Raw genomic sequence first — 27,825 nt, 5'->3', positions numbered from 1 at the left:
TGTACATCAGGCAAATTGTTGGCACTCATGCCTTGTACAGTGCCAGGAAGGAAGGAGGCACTCAGTTACTGTTTATCATGTTGAATAATTTAAATTCATAACAAAGGAAGAATGACTTCACATGAACTAGAAGAATCAAAGATTTTCAAACAGAAAAGATCAAATGAGTTCACCAATAAGGACATGGTTATAGTATATTCACATAATAGAACACTGTGCACTCATTTAAAAACAAGGCATCTGTATATGTAGATATGGAAACATGTTCAAAATGCTGTATGATATATATACTACAAGATTACTTTTTAAAGAATGTATATATGTACTTATGAATATACATAAGAAAGGGCTAATAATAGCAGTAGCCTGTAAAATAAAAATAGGGGACTGGAGAACTAGTCCTTTTCATTTTGTACACTTTTGAATTTGAATTTATACCACAAAATTACATTAATGATTATATAGTTTAAGATTACAATTATATGTATTGCCTTGGGAAAATTCCCGTTATACGGTCAAGTGAAAAAAGCAAATCAAAGAATGAGTGATGTGTAAAACATGATGCCATATGGCTTTTTAAAAACAATCTCATACAATGATACAAACTCTGGTAAAATTTCTCATAAATAACTAGGATTTGCAAACACTTCTAGAGTCAAGATCCTGCTCACTTAAGGGATAGCGGTCTCAGGAAGCTGGCAATTAGAATGGGAAGGGGAGGGAAATGTTAAGAGCAGCGTGTCCCTCATGTATCCCTATGTGATGATCCAACCGGCTCTGGAATAAAAACTTAGCTGAGACATCCAATATCCCAATCTGCTGAAGCATACATCTCCTGGCCTAAAGTGTACTTGTGCAAGGCCATAGGAGGCAATATGCAGTACCTGGAATTCCTTTGGCAAATGTGTGTTAATACCTATTATATACCAGGCACTATAAGCACCTAAAGATACATAAATGAAATGGGTCACTAGGAGCTTATAATCTGGTGAGAGAGTAGTGCACCAAATAGTTGAAACAAAGGTCATATGGCATATCATACCAAGCATAAAGTCCACTGGGAAGAATCTGGGAATAGTACCTGATGGATGAGTGGAGCTTTGATAGATTATGGAAAGCAGAGCATTTTGCAACAGTGCAAACAAAGGCACGAGGTGGGAAGGGGCACGGCATGTACAGGGAATGAGTGGTACTGTGGCACAGATTGTGCTGTAGAAGCCCATCTTCCATTGCAAAGCCTTGGGTCTCTCATCTTCCTGATCCAAACCCACCAAATCTCCCCAGTACCAATTTAATTGGCTTCCATGCTCCACCAAATCAGATCCAGCTCAACTTCTCTGTCTTTTCTATTTCCTTAAAAGTATCTTCCACTTTAGCCAACAGACCATTTTCCAAGCCCCATAAACATCCACCCAAGTCGTCTGCTCATTCCTTCTGCCTTTATCTTTGTGAACACGCTCCCCAATCCTGACAGCCCTGGTGAGCCCATCCACTGCTGGTGATAACTGAAATTTGGTTCAACATTTCTGACAGGCAATCCATCAAACCCCTGAAATAGTCATACTGCTGACCTGGTATTTCTACTTCTAGAAATATATCCCAATGAAATATTCAGAGATACTATCAAAGATGTTGTCACAAAAATTTTCAAAGCCCTGGCTATTATAATAAATGAGGGCATAAAATAAGTGCTAGTAATAAAGGACTATATGAAAAGGATAATCATGGTACAACTAGATGACAGACCACCAAGCAGTTATCTGTAAAATAATATTTAAAGACATGCAAATTTTTAGGATATGTAAAATAAAGGATATACAATGTTCCATTTATGTAAGAAAAAGTGTACAAATATGAGCAGGAAAAAAGAACAAGAGAAATGCACCAAAATGTGAGCCAACAGTTAGCTTGTGTCAAATGTATGGCTTACTTTTTTAAAAAAATGAAAAACTTTTCTGTACTTTCCAAGTTGTTGTCACAATGAAGACATACTAGTTTCACAATAAAATGAAGATGAGATTTAAAAAAAAAAAACCACTCTAGACTGTTGATATGACTGTTGATGGAAGGAGGGGAATGTGTATGCAAAAATGTTCTTTTCAAAAATATCCAAGTTATGGGGCGCCTGGGTGGCTCAGATGGTTAAGCGTCTGCCTTCGGCTCAGGTCATGATCCCAGAGTCCTGGGATCGAGTCCCACATCGGGCTCCCTGCTCCTTGGGAGCCTGCTTCTCCCTCTGCCTCTGTCTCTCATGAATAAATAAATAAAAATCTTTAAAAAAAAAAATCCAAGTTATGGTGATCTATACACCAGCTTCTCAAACTATATGAGGCAAAGGACTAGCTGCTTTCCCTCCAGTCTGTTAGAAACATATTTTTGTAAACTATAGTAGAAATATCTCAGCAATGTCAAATTGCCATAAGAATTTCTCTAAGCGTGCAATTCTTGTATTCTTTGTTAACCAACATGGGTAGGCAGCAATAGCACTGATGTACACCAGGAGTTAAGATGGGAGTTAAGACTTAGCTCATTAAAATATAAACTGTTAATGTCTGTCTCCAATGTATGTCCTCAGGGCAGCAGCCATATCCCCCTTGGTAGCCAGGCCAGAGTCCTGCACACCCTGTCACTCAACTGTCAGTAAACTGAAGAGAGACTGTTCAGGGACTACTGTTAAGGTCTGCATGACTAAATGCCTCTCTATAGGGGGAAGGAGACAGTGTTCAGGCTACTGGAAGATGAGGGCCAAAAAAAAAACCCAAAGTAGGCAAGAGCTAGCCCATGGAGGGTCATAGGGCCCATGCTCAGCTTTCAAGTTCATTTCCAGGCAGTCTTCCTAACCTACCCGGTTGAATGTGGTCCATTTTGTGACCCCTATGAGGCACAGCCAACAGTTACAGTAATTTGTGGTTTGGGTTTTACTTCCCCTATTGTAGAGTCAACTCCTAAGGGAAAGTGCCTAAGGCATGTATCAGTGCCTCGCACATGGAGGAGTATGACCAAAGTATTTGGGAAACAAATAGAGAACAACTTTACTTTTGTACTTTATAGGTTGTTTCACTTAAACCCAAGCTTTATTATATTCTGGCTGTATTGAGGTGGGGTGCTCAGGAAACACTGAGATCTAAAAATCAGTCCAGAGCATTTCTTAAGTCTTTTTTTTAAAAAGCCAGCAGTTCTATAAACAAAAAAATATGAGGGTCTTGGCTAGTTTCTAAGATGGGTAATAAGATATAGAGCCTATTACATTTAAGAACCTAATTGAAATAATTTTTAATAAGGACCAAAATATTGCCTTTGACAGGTAATTTGTGTTTAAAAGCCTCAGTAAAGCCCAAAGGCCAAATTTTTATGCTGGCTCTTCTGTGTAACACCAAATACAAGGTCCTCCATTAAACCCATCTTTAAACTGTAGATGATGGCAAAGCTTTGAGACTTCCAACAGGCTGCCATTTTTAATACACATTATTTGGAATTCTACTGTTCAGAGCCTAGTCTCCCAGATACAGACCAAAATGGAAGCAAAATAATCATCCCATGACCCCTCAGTGGCAGTAGACACTTCTGGCCAACCCTCCTTAACTGCTCTAGCACATCACAAATGAGTAATCCCAACAGCTGCCTGTGTGTGTATGTGATTTTACTAAGCATATTCACACCCATCACTTCATTCCATCATCCTCATTTCACATGTTGGACCTGCGGAGGGACTTGGGAGGGAGTGGGGCAGTTAGGAAGAGAGAAGTTAGAGACTTGCTTTGCTGGGAAACATCAGATGTTGATTGGAGAAGCCTAATTGGTTGGGAATGGGGCAGGGAAGCTTGACAGAGGTCAGGGAACCTGCATGCTTAATCCAACTGGAATCCAATCCCCACTCTCTCCAACCTCCAGGCCATGACCTTGGTTCAGCTTCCCCTCATCTCTCACCAAAATGACTACGATAGTTCTTCAATTCTTCTCCTTGGCCCATGATTCCCCAGTCTAGGGGTTGACAAACCTCTTCTATAAAGGGCCAAATAGTAAGTATTTTAGGCTTTGTGCGCCCTTAAGCCTCTATCACAACTAGTTAACCCTGCCATTTTATTATGAAAGCAACCACAGGCATCTGTAAAAAATGGGCATGCTTATGTGCCAATAAAACTTTATTGTGGACACTGAAATTTAAATTTCTTTTTTTTTAAGATTTTATTTATCTATTTGACACAGAGAGAGACAGTGAGAGAGGGAACACAAGCAGGAGGAGTGGGAGAGGGAGAAGCAGGCTCCCAGCTGAGCAGGGAACCCTGCCAGGACCCTGGGATCATGACCTGAGCCGAAGGCAGATGCCTAACAACTGAGCCACCCAGGCACCCCGAAATTTGAACTTCATATAACTTTCTGTCACAAAATATTTTTTTTGTTTTATAGACCCTACAAAAATAGATGGTGTGCCCAAGCAGGCCCATGGGCTGCAAGTCATCAACAGCTGCCCTAGTTCCTCATATTCATCATCTAATTCATTAACTCAAAAGTTTGTTGAGTCCTGGGTTGCCTGGCTGGCTCAATTGAAGAGCATGAGACTCTTGACCTCAGGGTTGTAAATTTGAGCCCCACGCTGGGTGTTAAGAGATTACTAAAAATAAATAAATAAATAAACTGTTTTTATTTTATTTCTTTTTAATTTTTTTAATGTTATGTTAGTCACCACACAGCACCTCATTAGTTTTTGATGTAGTGTTCCATGATTCATTGTTTGCGTATAACATCCAGTGCTTATAAACTGTTTCTTAAAAAAAACAAAAGCTTGTTTAGTACTGATTATGTGCCAAACATTGTGCTAAGCACTAAGGAAAGAGGGATGAAAATGAGATGATGTACTCTTCAGGGAGTTTTAGAAAAATTGTTTGGGAAAAGGCATGGAAAAAAAACAAGTAAACTAAACTATAACTATTAATTTTAATTAGTGTTACAGGGGATACAAGAAGAAAGTGAAAGAAAATGGTAGGATGCTGGTGGTGGTGGTGGAGACAGCGACTTTCAATACTGTGATCATGGACAGCTTTTCCAAAGAGAGGGCATTTAAGCTGAGACCTAACGGATAAATGGAACTAGCCCTGCAAAGTGTTGGGGGAAGAGGACTCCAGGCAGAAGGAGTGTATGCAGAAGCCCAGAGCAGGTTGGGAACTTGGCACCTCTGAGTCAGGGAAGGAAGACCAGTGTGGCAGGGGCATAATGAGTAATGGCAGTGTTAAGAGAGAAGAAGCTGGAGTGGGGAGGGGCCCAGACCCCAGGGCCTTGTCCACTGGAGTGAGGGAGTCTGGGATTTATTCTCAGCACATCATAAATCTGACTGTGTCACTCAGCTCTGCAGTGTCTCCTGGATACAGTCCAGCTTCCGGCATGGACCCCATAAGACCCTCCATGGCCTAGCCCTTGCCTACTTTATTTTCTACCCTTGTCTCCCAATATCATGAACACTGCCCGCCCACATGCCCCAAACACACCTGTGTACGTATAGAAATCATACCTTAGCAGGAGTCACACTTCTGAGCCCACACATCCATAGTTCCCTCAGCTTAGAGTGCTCTTTTCTTTCTGTACCTCACCATCTTCCACTCACCACTCAAGACCCACTCAAATACTACTATTTTAATGGGCCTTAGGTTTCCCAGAAATGGTCACACATTTCTTTTCACAGCCCAAGCACCATATACATAGTTGAGTGTTTTTTGGTTGTCTAGATTTTTTTTAAAATCATGTCTGTTTTCCCCACTGGACTATGAGATCCTGAAGACAGGGACTAGGTTTCATTCAGTCCCTGGCACATGGTATATTCTCTATAAATGTTTGTTGAATGTGCAAAGACATAAATGCCTAAGTGAACAGATGGTCTCGTGTCTGAACTTCAGGGTTTTGTGACTGGGTGTTCTTCCCACAGTTGCCTGCAGATCTGTTTTTCAGAAATGCCAAGACATGTAAAGTCAATCACATCACCAAGTGCTCCTTAGCCACTTGTCACGCTTTCTGATGCTGACAGGAGCCTCACAGACTTCATCCTCTGGGTATCTGCAGCTTCCCTTGAGCAAGGAGCTTCTTTCTGGCTCAACTAGCTGGTGCCTGGTTTTTCCACCCACCCTCAAAAGTAAGCTCTATGGGAAATAAACCCACTGATAGAATCTTTTCCCTATTCCTTACACTCAATAAACACTTTGCCCACGAAAGTATTCACTTCCTCAGCTATCACAGCTGAACCTTAGTAAGCCAGACACAGTATTAGGTGCTGGAGACAAAAACAAAGAAAATTCACAGATTCGGGGAGATCATGGCCTAGTGAGGACATTTAGGGAGCAGCTAAGTTGCTAACTCTGTCCATTCAAGAGGGGATGCTGTTACTGAAACCTGGGGCCTATGCTTCCACATCTTGGCCCCTTTTTAATCAGATCAGCCTGAGGGAAAGGACTAATTCCACCATGACAGCTGGGCCCTCAACCAGAACACATCTTCTAATCTCAGCTTCTGGCACCATTGCAGAAGGGAAGAAGTCACTTCTGGGACATCCAAAATGCAATCCATCTATAACATTACAGATGACTATTGCTATGCCGTGCACAAGGAAGCAATTAAAAAGCTACTTAAGATTCTGGAGCAGGTGCATTTTGCTTAGCAAAGAATAAGAAATTTAATCCATCTGTGGCCTAGCTCGAAGTCAGAGTCATTTGTACTGCTCTTTAACAAAACAAATAAGACTCTCAATGTGGTAACAGTCAAAAAATGAGGGCCAAATTTTTGGGAATATAGGTATGATGATCGTGATGATATAAAACATAGGAGAACTCACGGTCTCCAAGAAAACCCTCCTTAACACTTTTCTTTGATAATGCCAAGTCACAACACATATGGGATACGTAAGGTTTGTTTCCCACAAAGCAACACAATATTGGTACCTAATGTATGGGGTAAACTTGAAAGTCATGCTGACAAAAAAAGACGCATACATCTTTCTAATTGCTTCATCAGGGACTTTTGCCACACATTGATAAGATGTCTGTCCAGACTGAGGGATACGCTCACTGGCTAAGTTATCAAGGTTCTCCTCTAACCAAAGTGGTTCCAGGGAAACAACTTAGATCCTGCCGGAAGGGAGACAAGGAGAGACTGTGAGTTCCCACCAGTCACCAACTTGGTTAGACAGTTGAGAGTTTCTGCATGTACTTGCCAACTGCGGTGGGGGACCATGTACATACCATGACCCACTTCCATTCTCCAATTATAATTTTAATACTAAAATATGTCATTGTTTCTGCATTGTAAATGGTCTCTGGAATTTCTAATAAAACAATGTCACAGACATAAAAAGAGGAACAAGCAAAAAAAAAAAAGTATGCTCTAAGAGCCACTTTAAAGAGAATGGTTGGGGAACCCTCCATTTTAACTGCCATACCTATTGTTTTCAGGGCTGCTGCTTGCCCCACATTTTGCAATTTTCCAAAGGGCCCTGACATGCACTTTTGTTTTCAACAACAGATAACATTAACCCAAATTCTCTTATCAAGAAGAATGTGAAAAGAAAAAAACTGCTTTGCTTCTTTCCTTGGCCATCTCTCTCCCCTCTCACATTCCTCATGTCTGGTTTCATTTCCCAAGCACACCAGATGCCAAATACTATTTGGAGCTTTAAAAAAAAATCATGGGATACAGTCTAAAGGTTGTAGGAGGAACGTTTGAAAGGGGATGTGTTTTCCCCGCAAGTTTCAACATCCTCTCCACCAGGAAACGGAAAGGGCGTTTCTCAGTAAGTGTGTCCAGCCGAGGGCCAGCCCTTTCCACACACTCCGTCCCAAAAGGATGTTCTAACAGGGCACTTCTGGAAGTGGCTTTTGGAAATACACCCTGCAGTCAGTCCCCTCAGCCCAATGACTTTCCTGAGGAAAGAGGAAAACAATATGGGCACACCACCATTGACAGGAAAACCAAAACCCAAACATTCAAAAAAGCCACGGGCACCCTGAAGACACTCTCTGATGCACTGCCTAAAGCAGGACAGTGAACGCAAAGCACACTCCCTCCTCTGTGTCCACTCTACAGTGGTGTAGGCGGGGGGTATGCACAAAGTGGAAGCCAAAACTTGTCCCAATCCTTCCCCACTTCCTCCCTAGATAAGGGAGGAAGGAACCCAAGTGAAGTCCATGCACACTCTCAAGCCAGACCAAGCCTCAACCAGTACATAATTAAGCCTTTCTTCCAAGCCCAAGTCACAGACTCCTGCCAGAAAACACCCCCTGTTCATGTAAAGAGCAAAGGAGGGGACCTCCAGGTTTCACCCTAAAAGCTGGCAATGACTCTTCTGTCATGACTCAATACTTTAACCATGGGTTTAGGCCATAAATCCCTAAAGCCAATACAACCCAGTTCTCGAGTTAGGAAGTATGTGTTGTTCATGTGACAGAAACCAGTCTGGAAGCCAGGACATCTCGTCTCGATCATCTGGGAGAAGGGCCAAACCAAAAGTGTCATTGGAGCTCCCCACCAAAGAAAGCACAGTCTTGCCAGACAGCCTGTGTGCCCTTAGGCTGCCTGTGGACCTGTTGCTAGTCTGTGAGTTAAGTCAATAAACAAATTTAAGCTGAAGCCGAAAGAAATGAAAATCATTTTCCCCCTTTAGGTTTCTCTCTTTAGTGCCACCAAGGGATCCGCTTAAATTGTACAAAGACAAATTTAAAGGAGGGGTTACACAAACGTAGGAAGCTACAACTCAGTGACGGTTGTCACATCAAAGCTCTCACTCTTCCAAGAGGCCAAGTTTTGTCCTTTAACAAACATGTAAAACAAGCAACTTGCCTGAATCACCCAGCAGCTCTTTCAGGAAGACCAGGAGAGTGAGACATCACAGTCACCAGAGGAGAATACCTGTACATTGCAAGACATCAACAACTGCCTGTATCCTACGTGCTCTGGTCCTCTGCTGACCCCACCAAAGTGACCCCTGAAGTCAGAGTCTTCACTGCGACAGGCAGATGTGGTGCCTCTTAAAAGGCCTCCCCACTGCAATGACCACACATCAGGTACATGAGGTCTCAGACCTTCCCAAACAAGTGGCCAACACTTTGGTGCTATCCACAACCAAAAATGTAAGGGATATTAAAAGATAGTGCCTAAAAACAAGTAGATTATTACTCATTTTTTGGAACCTTCTCACAATTGAAATAATTCTGGCAAGTCATGAGAAAGAAGAGGTCGGGTATATACTTAGTTTGAACAACTTATGTGTTCCAGATCTTCAAGTGAAGTTGAATATGACTTAGAAAAGATAACCTGGAGGTACTCTGGGCCAAGGACTCGCAATGTCACCTTCACAGTAATATAAGTCCCTCTCCCCAGTGAGGACCTAACACATGGTCTCCTAGGAAAGTGAACTCTGCTACTGACCCTCACAGCCCCCAAACCAGAGGCTATTCGATCTTATTCCCTCTCAAATATCATAACTACATTTTATCATCAAGGTATTTTATTGCCAAGTGGGTATAATTTTTACTTGTATACAGGCCTTTATGGAGAATAATGTCCACTGGCATCCCAGGGAAACTACAGTTCTCTGGACTGAAAATGAAGAAATAAAAGCTTGCCTACAGGACTTTTTATGTTCATGTTTACTGAAAGAAAATTCAAAACTCACTAATTACCTTCCTCTGTTCATGTTCTTCTGACTACTTTTATGCCAAGATTAACAGAATTGCAGCAAGAGAAAATGAAACACCATGTAGAACAAAAGTTCTTGGTTAAACTTAGCCTCAGCCTCATTCTCTGGTAACTGTTAAGAAACCCCCATCTTTCTCATGGAAAATGTCTGTGCTTTTCAGTTAGGGTAAAACTAATGAACAGACAAAACATGACATAGGCAGCCGTGGAGACCTGACCCGGGTTCAAATAGCAGCTCACCCACTTCTGTCCTGGAGGAACTGTAGGAAAGACTTCAACATCGTAAAGTCCTCTATAAATGTTTGATGGATTTTAAGTGGACATTACAAAGGGAAGTGAGAACTACATTAAAAAGTTGGAAGGAGGATTTATATTTGCTAACTACTGTTTGGTGGAAATGTGTTAACCAGATTCCTTTCTCTGACATTCCTGTGTGTATCAGCAGAACAAATTCCTGGAATGAGGCTGGTTTAATCTCTACAGGGCAGTTGTCACCACTAAATCAAGGGCTCTGCAGGTTAGTCAGCTTATCTGCGAATTGTGGGAAATTCTCTGAGAGTTTTGGGGCAATGTGGGAAAAGGCACTTTAAAAAAGTCTTAGCTTTCCTGTATATTCTGAAGCATTCGACAGATTAGTATTTCAATCCAACCATTTACCCAAGAGCTACCACATAGCATACCCCACTTAGTCACTGCAAGGACGCTGACATTGGCAACACCGACCCGATTCCCCTTCACATTTTACTCAGGCACTAACCTCACCTACTTATTATTCTACTTTGTACATCTGAAAGGCATCTTTCTATCCATGAAAGTCTTGGGAATTGATCACCACGCTAGACAACCTACTGCAAACACCCGGAGCCACGGGCTTTCACACTTTTGCCTCAGAAAGGTCATTCTGAACATGTGTGGACATGGCCACCATTTGCCATGACAAATGTAAAAAATGTTTATAGAAAGCTAGGTCCATGGTGATTCCTGGGTTTAAAATTACAGTGTGGTGAGCTGTTTACCAGATCCTGAGTCTCTCCACAATATCTGCTACTCAGAGGGGTTCATTTTGGGCAAGGCCAGCACCACACCTATGCTCAGGCTGTTACTGATGAGTCCTGCACATGACAAGGCGAGGAGAAGCCACCCAGAAACAAGAAGGACAGATGATGGAGTCACATTATGAAAACTGGAACTCCCTTCAAAAGTACCACCCTGCCCTTCATAAAAATTCTACCTACAAATTTTACATCATAAATCTTCAAAAGAGGCTTATGAAAAGATGATGGTAAAAGCTTCAACTGGATGCAAGCTCAGGTGTAGAAATAAGGCAGTAAAGAGGCATTCTGGCCCCCACCTGTTTGAGAGGTTGTGTGGCTCTAGTGGGTGTTACTCTTCAATCCAACCTGCCCCAGCCCTTCATGGGAGACACACACACCCTCTAACGATTGCAAGTGAAGGCATTACTTTGTCATGTGTCAGCCTATAAAATTAACTTCCAAAGCACACAGCACTAAAAAGACCAAGAGAAATGAAGCTTCGACATGGGATTTCCCCAATCTCTCTTCATGTTGGGAACCTCCACAAACACTTAGATATACAACCCTCCAAAATCAGAACAAACTTTTTCTTAATGGAGGCGGCGGGGGGGGCACCTCGGCCCCACAATGAGCAATCTAATAATCTGTGGATGGGAAAGTCAATTGTATCTCCTCAATGGAATGTAAAATGGCAATATCTATTGTTGTTTTTAATGTACTGTCCCTCTGATCCACATCTAAGAATTCCTAGATTCCATATATAGGGACGAACCTATAGATATACTCACATATGAGTACAGAGATATATTAACCAAGATATTCACTACAATGCTGTAATAGAAAACCCATTCATCATTTGTAAGAGAGAATCATCTATGTGTCCTTCAACAGGTGGATGTTTTAATAAATACTGGTGCACCCACAATATAAAAACACTGGTTCTTGGGATGCCTGGGTGGCTTAGTCAGTTAAGTGTCCAACTCTTGATTTCAGCTCAGGTCATCATTTCAGGGTTGTGAGATCGAGCTCCACACCCAGTGTGGACCCTGCTTAAGATTCTTTCTTCTTCTGCCCCTCCTCCCCATCCAATAAAAAAACAAACCAGCAACCAAACAAAACCACTGATTCTCATACTCCGATGCCCGGGCATTATTTACTCCATTCCAATTATATCAGATTTTCTGGTATTGGGGGCCCATAGTGATTCCAACGTACAGATAAGTTTGTGAACCAGTGCTACAGAATCCTATGCCCAGGTTCAAAGAATGTCCTAGGTCCGTGAATACTGACGTGGAAGAGATCTAACATATTAAAAGGAGGTAAAAAAGAGAAAGAAATCAAGCTGCATAGCAAAACATATGTATCACCATTTATGTTAAAACTAAAACAAAACTGTATTTGTAACAATACACACACATCTATATATGTGAATGCATAGAAATCCTTCCAGAATTGGAAGTATAAACTGTAAAGTTGTTAAAGAATTTAGTAGCCAAGTGCTTGGCACATGGAAGACGCTCAGTAAATAGTGGCTCTTATTTCCATGTGCATCTAAGTTTTTGGAACTTATAGTTTCACATGGATAATGAACTCTTATAAGTGCATCATATAGTATTCTACCGAAACTAGAAAGTTTGCAAGCCTTCCCAATAACCCCATTAAAACTCTAAGTATAGACCTGAATAACTCATTAGTCTTTACTTAAAATTACAGCTTGCTTTGTGCATACTTGAAACCCATGCCCAAAAATGCAGACAGCTTCACTGTCGGTATTATATCGATTTGTAGATCCACCAAATGGCCCATTTCAAAGTCGTTCTACATCAGCCAACAAATCTAAAAACTCCAATGTAATGTTGGGGCACCTGGGTGGCTCAGTCGGTTAAGCGGCTGCCTTCGGCTCAGGTCATGATCCCAGGGTCCTGGGATCGAGTTCCACATCAGGCTCCCTGCTCGGTGGGGAGCCTGCTTCTCCCTCTCCCTCTGCCTGCCTCTCTGCCTACTTGTGCTCTCTATCTCTCTGTCAAATAAATAAATAAAATCTTAAAAAAATTTAAAAAATAAATAAAACTTCAATGTAATGCTAGATGCAATCTTGATGAACATGGAGAGGAAGAATACTCCCAAGTCTGCAGGTACCAGCCACAGGGATGACAATGTGACAAACTTTTAAAAAATGTTTTGTTTCACCTTAAATTCTGCATATCCCAAGAGGCAATTAGTGGAGAATTTCTGGGTTCACTAAAGCCATTACATTGGAAGTTCTTCAATTGGTCACAGGGCCAGTTTAAAAATAAAGTTTAGAAGTTCTACTATTTGCTCTTTTTATCTGGCTCTGTTTCACTTATACTTCTATTGTGGATCAGAAATTATAAGGGCATCACAAATATGGCTCAGAACAAAAGGCTTAAGGATGCTCATACATGGAATGAAACTTAGTACTTGGTACAGTCTTAAGATGCAATCAAATATATTTAAAACTATATTTTTATAAAAGGGAATTCAGTACAACTTTCAAAATTCTTCTCTATTTTAGATAATTTTAAAAAGGTATGCATCATCCACATTTACTTGGGCACTGAATGTTTGACTACAACAACTTTAAAGCTGGCTTCCAACAATCTTTTCCCAAATACATGCTCCTGAGGTTCTATCTTTAAAAGGTGAAAAGTTTGGGGTCCTCTTCTTCTTCTTCTTCAAGATTTTATTTATTTGAGAGAGAGCGAGCAAGCATGAGCTGAGGGAACGGGAGAGGGAGAAGCAGATGCAGATTCCCTGCCAAGTGGGGAGCCTGACATAGGGCTCGATCCCAGGACCCTGAGATCATGACCTGAGCCGAAGTCAGAGGCTTAACTGACTGAGCTACCCAGGCACCCGTGGGGACCTCTTTATCAATCATTAAAAAGTCACCACAGTGTTTATAGAACCCAATGAAAACATGGTGATTTCATAAATTCATAAAAGGCAAGAGATGGTCTTTCCTGGACCAAGATTTTATCAAGGAATTTTATGAAATTGAGGTCTGAATGCTGACAATAGTTCTAGAAGGTAAGATTCTAATTATTTCCTGGCTATACCTTCCAAAGTTTATGTAATTGAAACCTGATTCCTTCAAATATCACTAAATATTCATTGCAAACAGCTGGAGAGGAAATCTATGATTCTGAGAACTGCAAAATGATTACCGGTATACTGGTATCCGTCCCAGTGAACCAAAGTTACCATTACTGTGGAAGCACTGCATTGGACGCATACATTGGAAAATACACATGGGAAAAGTAAAATGGATTTTTCTGAGATCGTCACAAGATAATAGAAAGTAAGTACACACAAATCACAGGACAATGATGACCAGGTATGAACAAATGGTCCAGCATCAGCCAATGTGTTATGCCTATCAAACTCTGGGAAAATATCAAAGATTGAAGGAACTCGATTTGACACCTCTTGAGTTAACAGGGGTTCCTTTGGCACGTGAGTTCCAAGTCACTTCCAGAAATCCCAGATGACCTTGGAAGAGTGGGACAGTGATGCCATTTCAGAAAGTTAAGAAGTCATACAGAGATAGAGTTTTAAGGAAGTACAAAAGAGGCCTGTGATCTCAGAAGAACAGTGTTTTCCTTTTAATATGAACATCAAAACTGCCTAACCTGTACATAATAAAGCAATGCATAGACCTTGAGGATAGAGACGGGATAGGGGAAAGTTGTAAGAGCTAGCAGGCATTGCCAAGGACAGGAGAACATGTGTGTTGAGTAAGTGAACTGGTAAACATGTATCATCTCTTTTCATAAGCAAAGCTAACATAATCCACCAAAATAGAAATAACCAGCAGCTACAATAAAGACTATATTCTCACTGGTGATTTCTCTCCATGTGACAAAACATCCTTGGGAACTTATTCAACATAGCTTAATGATTCTGAAACTGCATGAGCCAAACATATAGTGAAGAAAGATCTTTACTGAATTTTATTACTACACATGGATTACTACACTCTCGATTTAAACCAGGCCAAAAAAAAAAAAAAAAAAAAAGGCCGTTTCACAGTCATCAAGGGGGAAGTGTGAAGGAAGCTTGATACTAGACAGTGTGCCCACTCCACTCTACTCTGTAATTTTCTATATAATTAGGTAAGAGCAGTAATTGCTTTATTGCATAACTCAAGAAGACTAGACACGGAAGAGACTGCCTCTCTTGCAAAATTTGTTCTAAATGCAGTAACAAAAAAAGCTGTTTTAAATTGTTACTTTGGGGGCACCTGAGTGGCTTAGTTGGTTAAGCATCTGCCTTGGCTCCATCATGACCCTGGGGTCCTGGGATCAAGCTGCACGTCAGGGAGCCTGTTTCTTCCTCTCCCTCTGCCCCTCCCCCTGCTCACACTCTCTCTCGCTCGCTCTCTCTCTCATAAATAAAATCTTAAAAAAAAAATAGTTACTTTGACTTACATACAAAGCCTGGAGTAGTTGGACTGAGGATAATATTTGTACTTCATATTCTGAGAAATATTGTTAAACAGCCAAAAGTCATCAAGTGGCTAAAGTCATCAAGAAGCTATCAATATAAGACTGGTTAAATGATGTAGGGTACTTCTGTGTGATGAAATACTATACAACCATTAAAAAGAATGGGAGGGGTGCCTGGGTGGCTCAGTTGGTTGAATGACCGACTCTCGATTTCAGCTCAGCTCATGATCTCAGGGTCCTGAGAACAAGCCCTGCGTAGGGCTCTGTGCTCAGCGGGAGGTCTGCTTGAGATTCTCACTCCCTCTCCCTCTGCCTCTCCCTAAACTCGTGCTCTCTCTCTCTCAAATAAATAAGTCTTTAAAAAATAATAATAATAATGGCACACCTCTTCTATTATTAAGAGGTCTAAAGTATATCAGAAGTCCAAGTTGTGGAATCAAAATGGTATATCACAAATGTAAAAAGGAATATACTTATTTGAACATTCAAAGAAATTGTCTAGCCTGTGATAAAATAAGAGCTACAAACACCCATGAAGTAGCTCCTCCTAGAGAATGAAATATACACTGGAAAAGGAAGGAAACTTGTTTGCATCTTAGTTCCTTCTATTCTAATGTTTAAAAAAAAAAAATGGGCTTGGACTACTTTTTTTTTTTTTTTTTTTTTTTTTTGCCTTGATTATCAAGCTGTTTCCAGAAGTTTAGAAAGTAACTAGTCCTTTTAAAAATTAAGTGACTTTCTGGGGCACCTGGCTGGCTCAGTCAGTAGAGCATATGACTCTTGATTTCAGTGTCATGAGTTTAAGCCCCACGTTGGGGGTAGAATTTACTTAATCAAAAAAAATTTTTTTAAATGACTTTCATTTATCAGTTCTCTTCAATATGCCAGCTACTTTCAACATGCTTTACATCCATTTGTTATCTCAATTAATAAAAGAGAGAAGCAGTGAATCCTTAAGTGTCTCCCCCTAAGAACACAGTCCAAGGTCAATGAATTGCTACACTCTGACCTTAGTTGTTTAAATTTCTGCACTTTTCCACTTCACCACACCCAGCCCTACAATTGTTAGTTCTCAAAATGAAAACAATCTGTTCAACTGTAAAACACCAATAATGAACAATGACTTTTTTCCTTTACACTTACAATTAATTTAGAAAAGGAGGTGGGGAGAGAAAAGAAGTTACCAAACCATTTCCTAAAGACAATACTGTATATATCAATGCAATGCCAACTCATCACCATAGCAAAAGAAACATAGCTGCTCACTTTCACCAAATAGTACAGTTCAGAATCCCCTTAAATCCATGGTATTCTTTGCTACAAAAGTAAATATTGCTACCTTTATCTTCAGAGAATCCGCTCTCTAGGTGGCAGCCCCAGGAGCATTATATAAAAGACTAGAAGTGTCTAATGATGGAATTTTCTGTTAGGTATTTCTTAGGAAGTTTGACCCAGAAGGAATGAACTTGCTTAGTAATCTTAATGTCCTGCTTCCTAAAGCCCAATTCTAAAGCTACTGAAATACTAGTACAGTGTATCCTCTTACATTCATGGCTTCTGACCCAATCTTAAATAAGCAAGCAAATACAGTAATGGGGAGTATAAATTACAAAAGGGCACCAAATGGAAGCATAACAGCTGATCACAGAAGATGAAGGCAAACACTGGTTAACTATTTTTTAAAGAAGGACAAGAAAATTAATGTCAAAATAAGAGATGGTATAAAACTAAAAGAGACTTCAGAGTAACAAAGTCAAAAAAGTTAGGCTATGCATCTTAAGAGAACATTCAATCTACATTAAGACGATGATAAAAAATTGCTTTATTTTTATTTATACATGATTTCTACATATATACCACCACCTTTCTCCTGTGTCCCATGTCTCTTTTTTTTCCTCCTAAAATCATCATTTACCTTACACACACCACTTTCCATTCCACGAAAAGAATCAACCAGGACAATCTCTTTTCGGTAGGTTTCCCTCCTATTCATCAGCAGTAGACAGAGTTGACAAACACTCTTGCTAATCTGGCTACCGGCTCCTTCTGTGGTTTCTCCTCTTACAAACACCACCCACCTCACGGAGTAGTGACACGTAAAGGCAAAAGCCAGTCTCTTTGTGGAAAAACACGCTGGTTAACAACTGTACTTGCTCAGACTGGAAAAGCAACCCAGGACGGAGATGCCCACAGGTAATCAACCTAAACACTCACTCACTCACACACGCACGCACGCACGCACGCAGGCGTCAAACTGGTTTTTCCTCATAGGTACAACTCACAGGCAGTCAAGAATCATTCCTCTCCCCCACATACATACACACAAATCCCAAGTTCACAATTCTGTGTGATAATTTATACATTTTTATTTATTTATTTATTCATTCATTCATTCATGGGCCTAGTATGTGCCCACTCTTCTGTTTAGTTTTGGGATACAAGGATGAACAAAACAGATGTAGATCTTGCCCTAGCACAGCTAGTTTGCAGGCACACAAGCCCAAGGCTTCTTAAGCCATTTCAAGGTTCCAGACTCTGGCTCTGTGAGCAGTGAGTAAACAGAGTAGTCAATTTTCCACCTCATCTTTGACAGGGAAGAGCAGATTCTACTTGCTTGAAATAACAATTCAGTTTGCCAGTAACTTCCATGTTCCCTTGAATACAGTGGAAGAGAGGAAGTAAACAGAAGTAGAGGGTGATGTCTGTTTTTAACAAACAGGGGACATACGGTACCCTGCTAATGTTTGGAACCTCAAGACACTGGCCTTCCATCTCCATCCATGAAGGATTAACTGCTACAGGAATTGCCCTCCCACTACAAATAACTAGACAAGTGGACAAAATACATGAAACAACTGTATTAACTACTAGACAAAGGCAATGCAGGACAGTGATCCCTGAGGGAAGGAAATTCCAAGTGAGATGAGCTCTACTATCACCCCAACGTACTAGGCAGTAGGACAGAAAGAGGGAACCCAAGCCAAGCCAAGCCAAGCTCAGCGGTCTTGCTAAGCTGAGGAATCGGAGATAAAGTTCAGGGAGAATGAGGCAGCAACTCTGGAAATCTACAAAGGGGTCCCCTCAAATCGTCGGCTGAGTACTGCTCTGCACAAGGACCCAGGGTTCACACCGGGCTGGGAATAACTGGCATTCCCACCAGCCTGAGTAGAAAGAGCCAGTTTACAGAAAACATCAGGAAATGTCCCCAGAGAGTCCTAGACCCAGGCTGCTCTGGAAAGGGCTTCAAAGCAGCTTCAAAAGGGTCTCACTGATCCCAAGTAACCTGACTACGTGCCAGAACAAAGGCCAACACTCTTTCAAGGGCGTCCTTCAGGCAGAAAGAAATTGATACCAGATAGAAATTTGGATCTATACAAAGCAATGAAGAATGCTGGAAATGGCCAACCTGTGGGTAAATATAAAACCAGATGCTGCCTCAGATCTTCCCTTGCCATTGACCTTTAGGATGTGCTTTTGTAGAAATACAATGATGACCCTAACAAAGTCAGAAGGAAAGGATCGAAGTAGGTCCTAGGTCTACCACTATCCCTCCAGCCTCAGTCTCTCAGAGCCCTCTGGGCCACCATTTCCTCTGAATAATGCCCTCCCGTGAAATGTCATCACATTCTATAATGACTAGGAATGTGCTTTGGAAATTCTAAGGACTGAGCAAATATTTACCAAGGGCCTTCTAGGCATATTTTAGGCCCTTTATGTCTGGAGCTCAGTTTCCTCATCTGTAAAATGAAAACAATAGTACCCAGCTCAGGGGGTTGTTGTTTGGATTAAATAAGTAAATATATGTAAAGTATAAAAAATAATGTCTGGCCAGAGTAAGTTCTTACAGACATGATTATTATTATCATCCTACCACTATAACTACTACTGTTACTGCTGCTGCTAATTCGTGCTACTACTGGGCATATGATGATAAAAAAGACCAATTTGGTTCTTGCCCTCGGAGTCCACATTTGAGCTGGGTGATAAGGAAAACAATGCTTTGGGGATAATGCCTGAGAAAAAAGTGGGATAGCTGGGGAAAAAATTACTAGTCTGAAGGGGTCCCTAGACCTGAATTCCAGCTCTGTTCCTCAAGTAGCCCTGCGACCCTAGTTAAGTTGTTCAGCCTCTTGGAGACTCCGTTTATCCTTACAGAGGCAAGTGAGAATCTTCAAGGATCCCTTCCAGTTCTAACACCCGATGAAGTGAACCGGAGGACCCATTTTAGAAGCATGTTGCTCCTGCCTTTATTTGAGCCATCTAATCCTCACAGCATCGAGTCCCTATATCGGAAACAATTAACCTCAACGAAGGGTAGTTCGTGATTTAAGAAAGCCGTAAGAAATAAGCTCTGGATCTAGTATCAGTATAAAAGTCTGCACATAACTCCTACGCCTAGAACCAATGCCACCTTACTTCTCTCTCTAAAAATGGGATGGAGTGCAATAGCCCTATCGTTTCCACCTATTGCTGGTAAACCACCATTTGGATTTTGAGAAGCTAATATAATTAGAGTAAGCAGGGAAGCTCTTTTGGTTCCAATGTTTGAATTGGCTCCAATCAAACAGAATTCTCTCTCCTGTCTACAATTCTACAATTAAGAAGAAAAATGGTAGTACACTGTAGAAGCCCCTCATGCCTGAGAAAAGAACTATGTGAACATCCAGCCTCTTCAACTGGTTGTTTATACCAGCATGCACCACCACTGGTGAGCTATCAATTACAAACACAAAAGCTCCCACAAAATTAATTGGTTTAAATCTTACAAAATACAGCTAATTTTAGCCAAGTCTCAAAAACCAATATTTTCTTTTTTAATAAACATCATTCAAGATAAAGTTTCCACTGGAGGAAATAGGAAGTGGTGGAACCCTAAGAGAATGAATCTATAGCTGATCTTCCAAAGACAGTTGTAAAAGGAACTTTCCTGAAGTTTTCCCAACATGTTGCAGAGGATGAGCCAAGGATTTTGCAGAATCTTATAAAGAGCCCCTATTAACTGTATTGGAGAGAACATGTCACACAACATTCACTCGGGGAAAAAAATATTTTTCTGTACATACATATAAAATGCTGTGTATCATTTCAGGCAATTCCCAGATCCCCTGTGGTTTACCACAGGCCTCAGCCCGAACACACAACCAAATGCACTAAAGGAGTCCTTAAAGCGCACTCGCTGGTGCATATGCACACACGCACACGTGCAACAAAATTTGAGAACATGCTGTATCTGTCTTGGGACCTGTGATTGCTATCTCTAATGGACACCTTTCTTACCTATTTATTTACTCACACACCTATGGGAACTACCTCATCTCCTCCCCCATGTGATTCTAAAGGGGTAGTCAACCAAGTGATCCTGCCTCTCTATTGATAGAAGTGGGCACATGGCAATGGCGTGGCCAACCGAGGCACTGTATCCCCTAGGCAGTGACTCATCTAGAGATGGGGACAAAGAAAACCAGAGGTCTTTATGTGCATTGATGCTGTAGATGAGAGGGTTGCTTTCTTTTTCCTGGAATTATGAGATACAAGGACCATAAACACATGGAATTTAGAGTAACTGCCTTCTCCACCATGTGTTGGAAACTGCCAAAAATGAAGCCAGCATAGACAACAGAAGAACTGAGAAATGGGACAAGAGGAATGGGGAGATGAGGAGGTTTTAATGACATCATTTAACTACTAGATCCAGCTAAGTCTCAGGTCAGATATCCCTGGAACTTACCAGTGCATGTTTCAACGAACTTTTTTCCCTTAGGCCAATATAAGTGGGTTCTGTCCCTTCACAATGCAAAAAACGAACGAGCAACCTTGATTCATGTTCCACTTGACTAAATGAGATGGAAACTATCACTTACTGAGTGCCTCCCAAGTGTCAGAGACGTGGAACATCAGTATGCATCATTTTAGCTAATTTTTATCATCATGCTGAGAAGCAGATGTCAAATTTTACAATAAAGAAAGCAACCAAGAAAATCTGTAGAACTAGGAGGTGTCCGCAAGGATTTAAACCATACCTGTCTCATTCCAAAGCCCATTCTCTTTCTACCAACTACACCCCCTCGAACCACAAACCCGTGCCTCTCAAGCTATGGCATTATTTTCCAAGAATTAACGCAATAAACAAGCCATACATCCAAACACAAATGTCTCATTTTAGAGAAGGCTCTAAAGACTTTGCTGCTCACAAATCAATATGAATAATGTAACACCTCTTTTCTCAAATGACTTCTATTTTTGGAAACAAAATTTTGCCAGACTGACTTTCCAGGAATCTTAAATAAGCCTATGGGGGACTCATTCTCTGCGGCTTGGAAATAACACAAGTTTTGGTGTGTATGGTGCTTAAAAGACATAGTTAGAATATAGAATGTAAAAGTCATCATCATGCCTAAGCAAGAAGCATTCAGAAATAACCACTCCACTGCCCTTTCTCAAAGATAGGCCACAATCCAAAATTTTAGTCATTCATCTCTAACGTTGTCCCCAGCAGCAGAGTTTGTGAGAGACAGACTGTGTGGCAAGGAAAGAAATCTAACAAGGGTGTGGGGAGGCACAAACAAAGCACAATTTAAGGAAAGTATCAAGAATGTGAAAATTCTACCATTAGGCCTTGCAAAAGAACATATCACAGATAAAGGTGTCAAACCAGTTGGGGGAAGTGAGAAAGAAGGGGGTGGAGAAACTGGAATAGGCAAAGGTGTGGTCAATAGAATTTAATGTTCTGCTGTAGGCATAAAATTCATTAGCTACATCTCTCTTTTTCCATCTAGGAAAAGAACTAGCATGGCAATAAGGAAACTGTGTTTCACTACCCCGGCATTATTATTATCCCTTTTTGCAGGACTTGGGTCTAACAGGTGGAATTGAGGCCCCTATTTGGGTAATAGCCAACTGTCCTAATGATAGGTTGGATCATTTATTTTATAGAACCACAAGAAAAATGTAAAAGTTAAAACCATACGGTATCACCCTATTTTGTAACATGTAATAGAATATTCCCCTTGTAAGGTAATTTAGTTTTCTAAGTACTTGTGTATGCATGGCGCCATTTGATTTTCCCAACAACCCTGACAGGAAGAGAAGCACAGGCAACCAGATACTGTTTTCACTTCTACTTTACAGATGAGAAACCACCATTGAGCACTAAAGGGACCTCCACAAGGTCAAACCACTCCTAAGCAGCAGAGTAGGGACTTGAATTCAGGCCATCCTTCTTCCAATATTCTGATCTGCCAGCCTGACCATCCTAGAATTATCTAACAAAGAGTAGCCTTGGGCTCTTTTGTTGAAAGCTTCTGATGGAAGAAACATCATTTAAGTTATGTTTCAAATAGTTGATTATTATGTGTCATCAATATTTGTGATGTTTTAGAGGGCAATACATTGTACTTCCAGGAGGTGTCTATAGTGGCAAAAATCATACAAATGTAGGTAGTCCAGAGTTTTATTGGGTCAACTACAGCTTTACTGACTCTTCCATTCATCTAAACATTAATTAAGCAGCTATTTGTCAGGGGTTATATATGAAGGATTAAGGAATATAAAATGGAACAAGCCATACTCTGTGCCTTTTAGAAATCAAACAGATAAGAAGGAGAGGCTGACTTGTAGATGTGCTATGAGAACACAGAGCAAAGAGAAACCATATCCAAGACTATCTCTACAGAGTAGGAAACAAGAGAAATCACACTTGGTTCCAGTCATTAAGGAACTTAGAATCTAACAAAGAGACTCATGAACACAGCAAAATACGGAGCAATAGATATAAATGCCACAAAAGAGGTACTAAGTACTCTAAGTGTTCAAAGGACATAAAGGGCAATTCTATTTAGGATGAGCTCAGAAATTTTTCAAAAAAGATGAAATATGAATAGGCCTTTAGAGAACTGTTATATCTTAGTGGAGCCTAAGGGAAAAGACTGCAAAAGCCAGCTGCCTGCTCCCTACAGAGACACATCCTGAGAAACTCCAGGTTCCATTTCAGTCTATGACAACCATCTAGCTGAGGACTATGGTGCTGCTAAACTCCCTTGAACTTTCTCTCATTCATAAGATCATAAAGACATTTCAACAAACAAACAAACTGGATGAAAGACATCCAAGACAGTCATCTCTCATCTTTCTAGGACCTGAGCCACTATGTTAAGGACAAGAATCATTTGTGCCTCCAATATTTCTCTCTAAATAGCCTTTGGACCCACTGATGGAAAGACTGCAATGTAAAGAACAAGTATCTGACTCTTCAAGATTGTCAATTATCTCCTCACAAATCATTCTAACCAGAACACGTAGTTCTGAAGGAGAAACAAGTTATGACACACACTAATTTGAAAGACACAGAAGTTATAAATAAGACTCAGGAGTGATTCTAAACAGATTCTTAATAACTGGGAACACTCACCTAGCAAATTAATCTCAAAAACCCATACAAATGTGTTTACCACACTTTAAAACGATTGGTAGGTAAAAAACAAAACAAACAACAACAACAAAAACCAAAAACCTATACAAATGTTTTTGGTTTATTAATGATGCTGTTTTAAATACTGCTTGGGGAGCGCCTGGGTGGCTCAGTCGTTAAGCATCTGCCTTTGGCTCAGCTCATGATCCCAGAGTCCTGGGATCGAGCCCCGTATCAGGCTCCCTGCTCCGTGGGAAGCCTGCTTCTCCCTCTCCCACTCCCCCTGCTTGTGTTCCCTCTCTCACTGTCTCTCTCTGTCAAATAAAAAAATAAAATCTTTTTAAAAAAGATAAAAATAAACAGTTTGGATTTTTATCAAGATTATTATAATCTAATTCTAACTGCTTAGTAGAACAAGTCAACTTTCACTGCATTTTCTTTAACTCTTTCAGTCACAAAAGAAAAGTAGAAACCCAATTCCAGAAGCAAACTGTGGGGCTATCATCTGTGAATCTGTAATCCTTCAAATAACAAAGAGCTAGTTCAGAGAGACTCCCCACCAACCAGCTAGTTCCTGCTCTGGGCAAAAGGGTGGGAAGAAGGGGAGAAGGTCCAGGAGTTAACAGTTTCCTTGGCTATTAGCAAAGCTCAGACATTTGGTAGTGTCTTACTAACTAGTGTCAGTCCTGGTACAAAAACATTTATAAACTCAAGTTTTCACAAGTATGCCCAATGGCATAAGGTATCCTTGACTTATTCTTCCTTCTAAAGAAAAGTACATAAAGTTCTCCATAATTTCAGATCATTCCATTTCCTAAATTTGCTGCATTAGGCTAAACTAAACCCTGTTTTAGCCTAGGTTGGCCAGGAGTGGTCTAAATAAACTTCTTCAATTTTCAGTTCTCCTAAATATTTCTCCTGGTATTTCCACTGCAATGCTCAATCACTACTGAATTTTTCTGTTACAACAGTGTTGAATATATATTTCACCCTCTGTGAGATGTCTCTTTTGGAATGTTGCTGTCCTGCTACAAGTAAGTTTCACTACATGTTCTCTTCTAGAAGAACAAGAACAGATGTTCATATTCTCCTAGTTGTAAACCAAATGAACATATAGAGCCTTCAATTAAGACAGCTACTCTTCAAACCTCACTCTTTCACATATATTCTAGAATGTATAGGTTAAAACAGACGGACTCTACATAAAAGGTGGGCAAACTACAGCCTAAAAGCCAAATACAGCACCTCACCCCTCACCAATAGTTTTTGTAAATAAACTTTTACTGGATCACAGCCACACCTACGTTTACAGACTGCCTGTACCTGCTTTCTGAGTAGTTGCAACACAGATATTTGGCCCCCAAAACCTAAAACATTTACTATGTAAAAAAAAAAAATTTACTATGTAGCACCTTATAGAAAAGTCTGCTGACCTCTGGTCTATATTAAGTACACAAAACAAGAACAGTTTGGGGATGTTTTCAAAGACACATATTAAAATACACTCATTCATTTAACAAATATATATACAAGCATATATTAATTAATCTTTGGAAACTGTTCTAGGGGCTGGAGACCCATTAATGAACTGGAAAAATGAGGCCCCTGTCTTCAAGGTCATATCCTAGTAAGCAGACAGAAAACTATTTCAATTCCAGATAGATAAAATAGGATATTTAGGGAGAGTAGCCAAGGACCCTGAAGGGGTGGTAATTCTTTAGGAGATGCAAAGTCATGAGGATGACCACTCAGGAGATGCCAGTGGAATGGACATTTGAATGATGAGAAGCCAGACATGCAAAGATCTAAAGATCATCCCAGACAGAGGGAAGAGCAAAGGCTCAAGGGGGAGAAATGCTAGGCCTCCTCAAGAAACAAAAAGGCGACTAATGTACCTGAAGCACAGTGGAAAAGAGAAAGAGGCATAAGGTAATAAGGTCAAGGGGTCAGCAAGGGCCAATGAGTCATAAACAAAATCATGATTCTAGTAAATTTCCATCTCCAGCTCCTTAGCTATTAAAAAACACTACTGGATTAAAAAAAGACTAATCACAGCGTAAGGATTGCTTTGGCAACTTCATTTTGCCACAGCTTCTTCCTTTTGATCTGCTGAAAATTACCTGAAGCTCAAATGCCAAGCAGCCCAAGAAAGAACACTTTGTTAGAGACAGTTTCTGCTAAGGAAGTAATTACCCCCTTCTCCCCGTACAACCCCCCTCCCAAAAAAGACTGACTGCTCTTCTCATTGGAAAGACATAAAGTGACCATTTCAAATGGGATTTTTTTTTTTAAGAAAGAGAATTTCCCGTTATTAAGCATAATTAAGCCTATTTTCCTAAGTCTACTAGGCTATTCATTCAATGAAATGAGGTCTGTCTCCTCACCTCCTCTGAGTACCAGCTGTGTGGATGTCCCCACCAGAAATCTTTCGAAGTAGTTGGCTGGTTTGGACAAAATCTAGTATTCCTTGAAAGCCTGGAAAGATACACCTTTTGGCTTGGTTTGCCATCTCAAAAGTAAATGGAGGACTGTTTCACTGCAGAAAATTTCAACATGTTGCTGAATAGCCACCAAATCAATCTCCTCTGTTAAGGCCCTTTCTTCTTCTTCTTTTTTTTTTTAGAGGATTTATGAATCTGAAAAGACAATTTTCCATTTTTAGATCCAAAAATAAAAGAAGTCAAGGGCATTCAGAAGAAAGGCCAAGACAGAGGTGCTCTGATAAAACCATGACTCTCAGCAAACAACTAAGTTTAGGGAGAATGAGTAGTTACGAGATATTCTGGAGGCATGACAACCAACTGGCCTTCACTAAGACATGACAATACACAGATCTGCAGAACAAGGCCCGCTCATCGGTGAATACTGTGTGATGACAGGTATGGTATGGATGTTTATAAGCAGACTTGAACTGCTATAGAAGAGCAGTGTTGAAAAATATGCTGAAGCATGAACCTTCAAGCAACAGCAAAGCCAGAGAAAAACCAGCACACAACTTCCCAAGAGAATCAGTTTTCTCCCCTGTAAAGCAGGGATAAAACAGTAGTAACCTGGGATGCCTGGGTGGCTCAGTTGGTTAATCGGCTGCCTTCGGCTCAGGTCATGATCCCAGGGTGCTGGAATCGAGTCCCACATCGGGCTCCTTGCTCAGTGGGGAGCCTGCTTCTCCCTCTGCCTGCAGCTCCCCCTGCTTCTGCTCTCATTCTCTCTTGCACACGTGCTCTCTAATAAATAAATAAAATCTTATAACAAAACAAAACAGTAGTAAACTTCAGGCTGGTGGACACTTTACTAGGTGCTCAATAAATAATATACTAATCAAATGCACCAATCACCTTACATGCTTTACCTCACTGAATCCTCATTAAACCCAGAGGTAGGTCCTATTTTCCCATACTTACAATTGATTAGAAACAAATACCCAGAGGGGTTATATAATTTGCCCAAAAATACTCATTTAGTAAACAGCAGCACCTAGATCCAAAACTGTCCAGCTCCAAAGTCTCTAAGCAACAGAAGATGCATTTTGGTGGTCCACCAACAAACTTTCTTAGACCTACTCAGTGTTGACTAATAATATGGTAGCAGCTAATGTTTGTTAAGCACTTACTATATGCCAGACACTGAGTTCTTCTCAATGGACTATCTCATCAAGTCCTATGATGTGGTTTTTATTATTGGCACTGTTTTACAGTGAGGCTCTGAGATTCAAAGATTAAGTATATTGCCCAAGGTCACATAGCTGATAAATGGTGCAACTGAGATTTGAACTCTGGCTGTCTGGTTCCAGAGCCAAACTCTTAACCACTAGACCAAACAGTCTCCTTAAAAAAAAATAATGTTTTAAAATATAGTTTTATTAATTGCCAAATAGTTGGACATTCTATTTTTTTTTAAAGATTTTATTTATTTATTTGACAGAGAGAGACACAGCAAGAGAGGGAACACAAGCAGGGGGAGTGGGGGAGGGAGAAGCAGGCTTTCCACTGAGCAGGGAGCCTGATGTGGGGCTCGATCCCAGGACCCTGGGACATGACCTGAGCAGAAGGCAGACGCTTAATGACTGAGCCACCCAGGCGCCCCTGGACATCCTATTAACACAGAACTTTCATTCCCAAGCAACGACAAGTTGATGCACAGTTTGCCATCGTCCCAGCACTGCCTACTCTTTCTCCAACATCGAGGCTAGGAGTCAGCTGCCATTTTTCATTATTATTGTTTGCTCTTTTTTTTTTTCCTTAAA

General features: G+C 40.7%; 1 protein-coding gene across 5 annotated transcripts in view; it reads right to left on the bottom strand.

The window, feature by feature from the left end:
* Positions 1 to 27,825, bottom strand: part of DAAM1 (dishevelled associated activator of morphogenesis 1) — a 164,812-nt gene that overhangs the window by 100,904 nt on the left and 36,083 nt on the right. The gene's annotated exons all lie outside the window — the stretch shown is intronic.

This window comes from Callorhinus ursinus, unplaced genomic scaffold, assembly GCF_003265705.2.
Source record: "Callorhinus ursinus isolate GAN/ISIS: 27379988/994484 unplaced genomic scaffold, GSC_fseal_2.0 scaffold8, whole genome shotgun sequence".
NCBI lineage: Eukaryota > Metazoa > Chordata > Mammalia > Carnivora > Otariidae > Callorhinus > Callorhinus ursinus.
The sequence above is the reverse complement of the archived record's forward strand: the minus strand, read 5'-3'. Positions and strand labels throughout refer to the sequence as shown.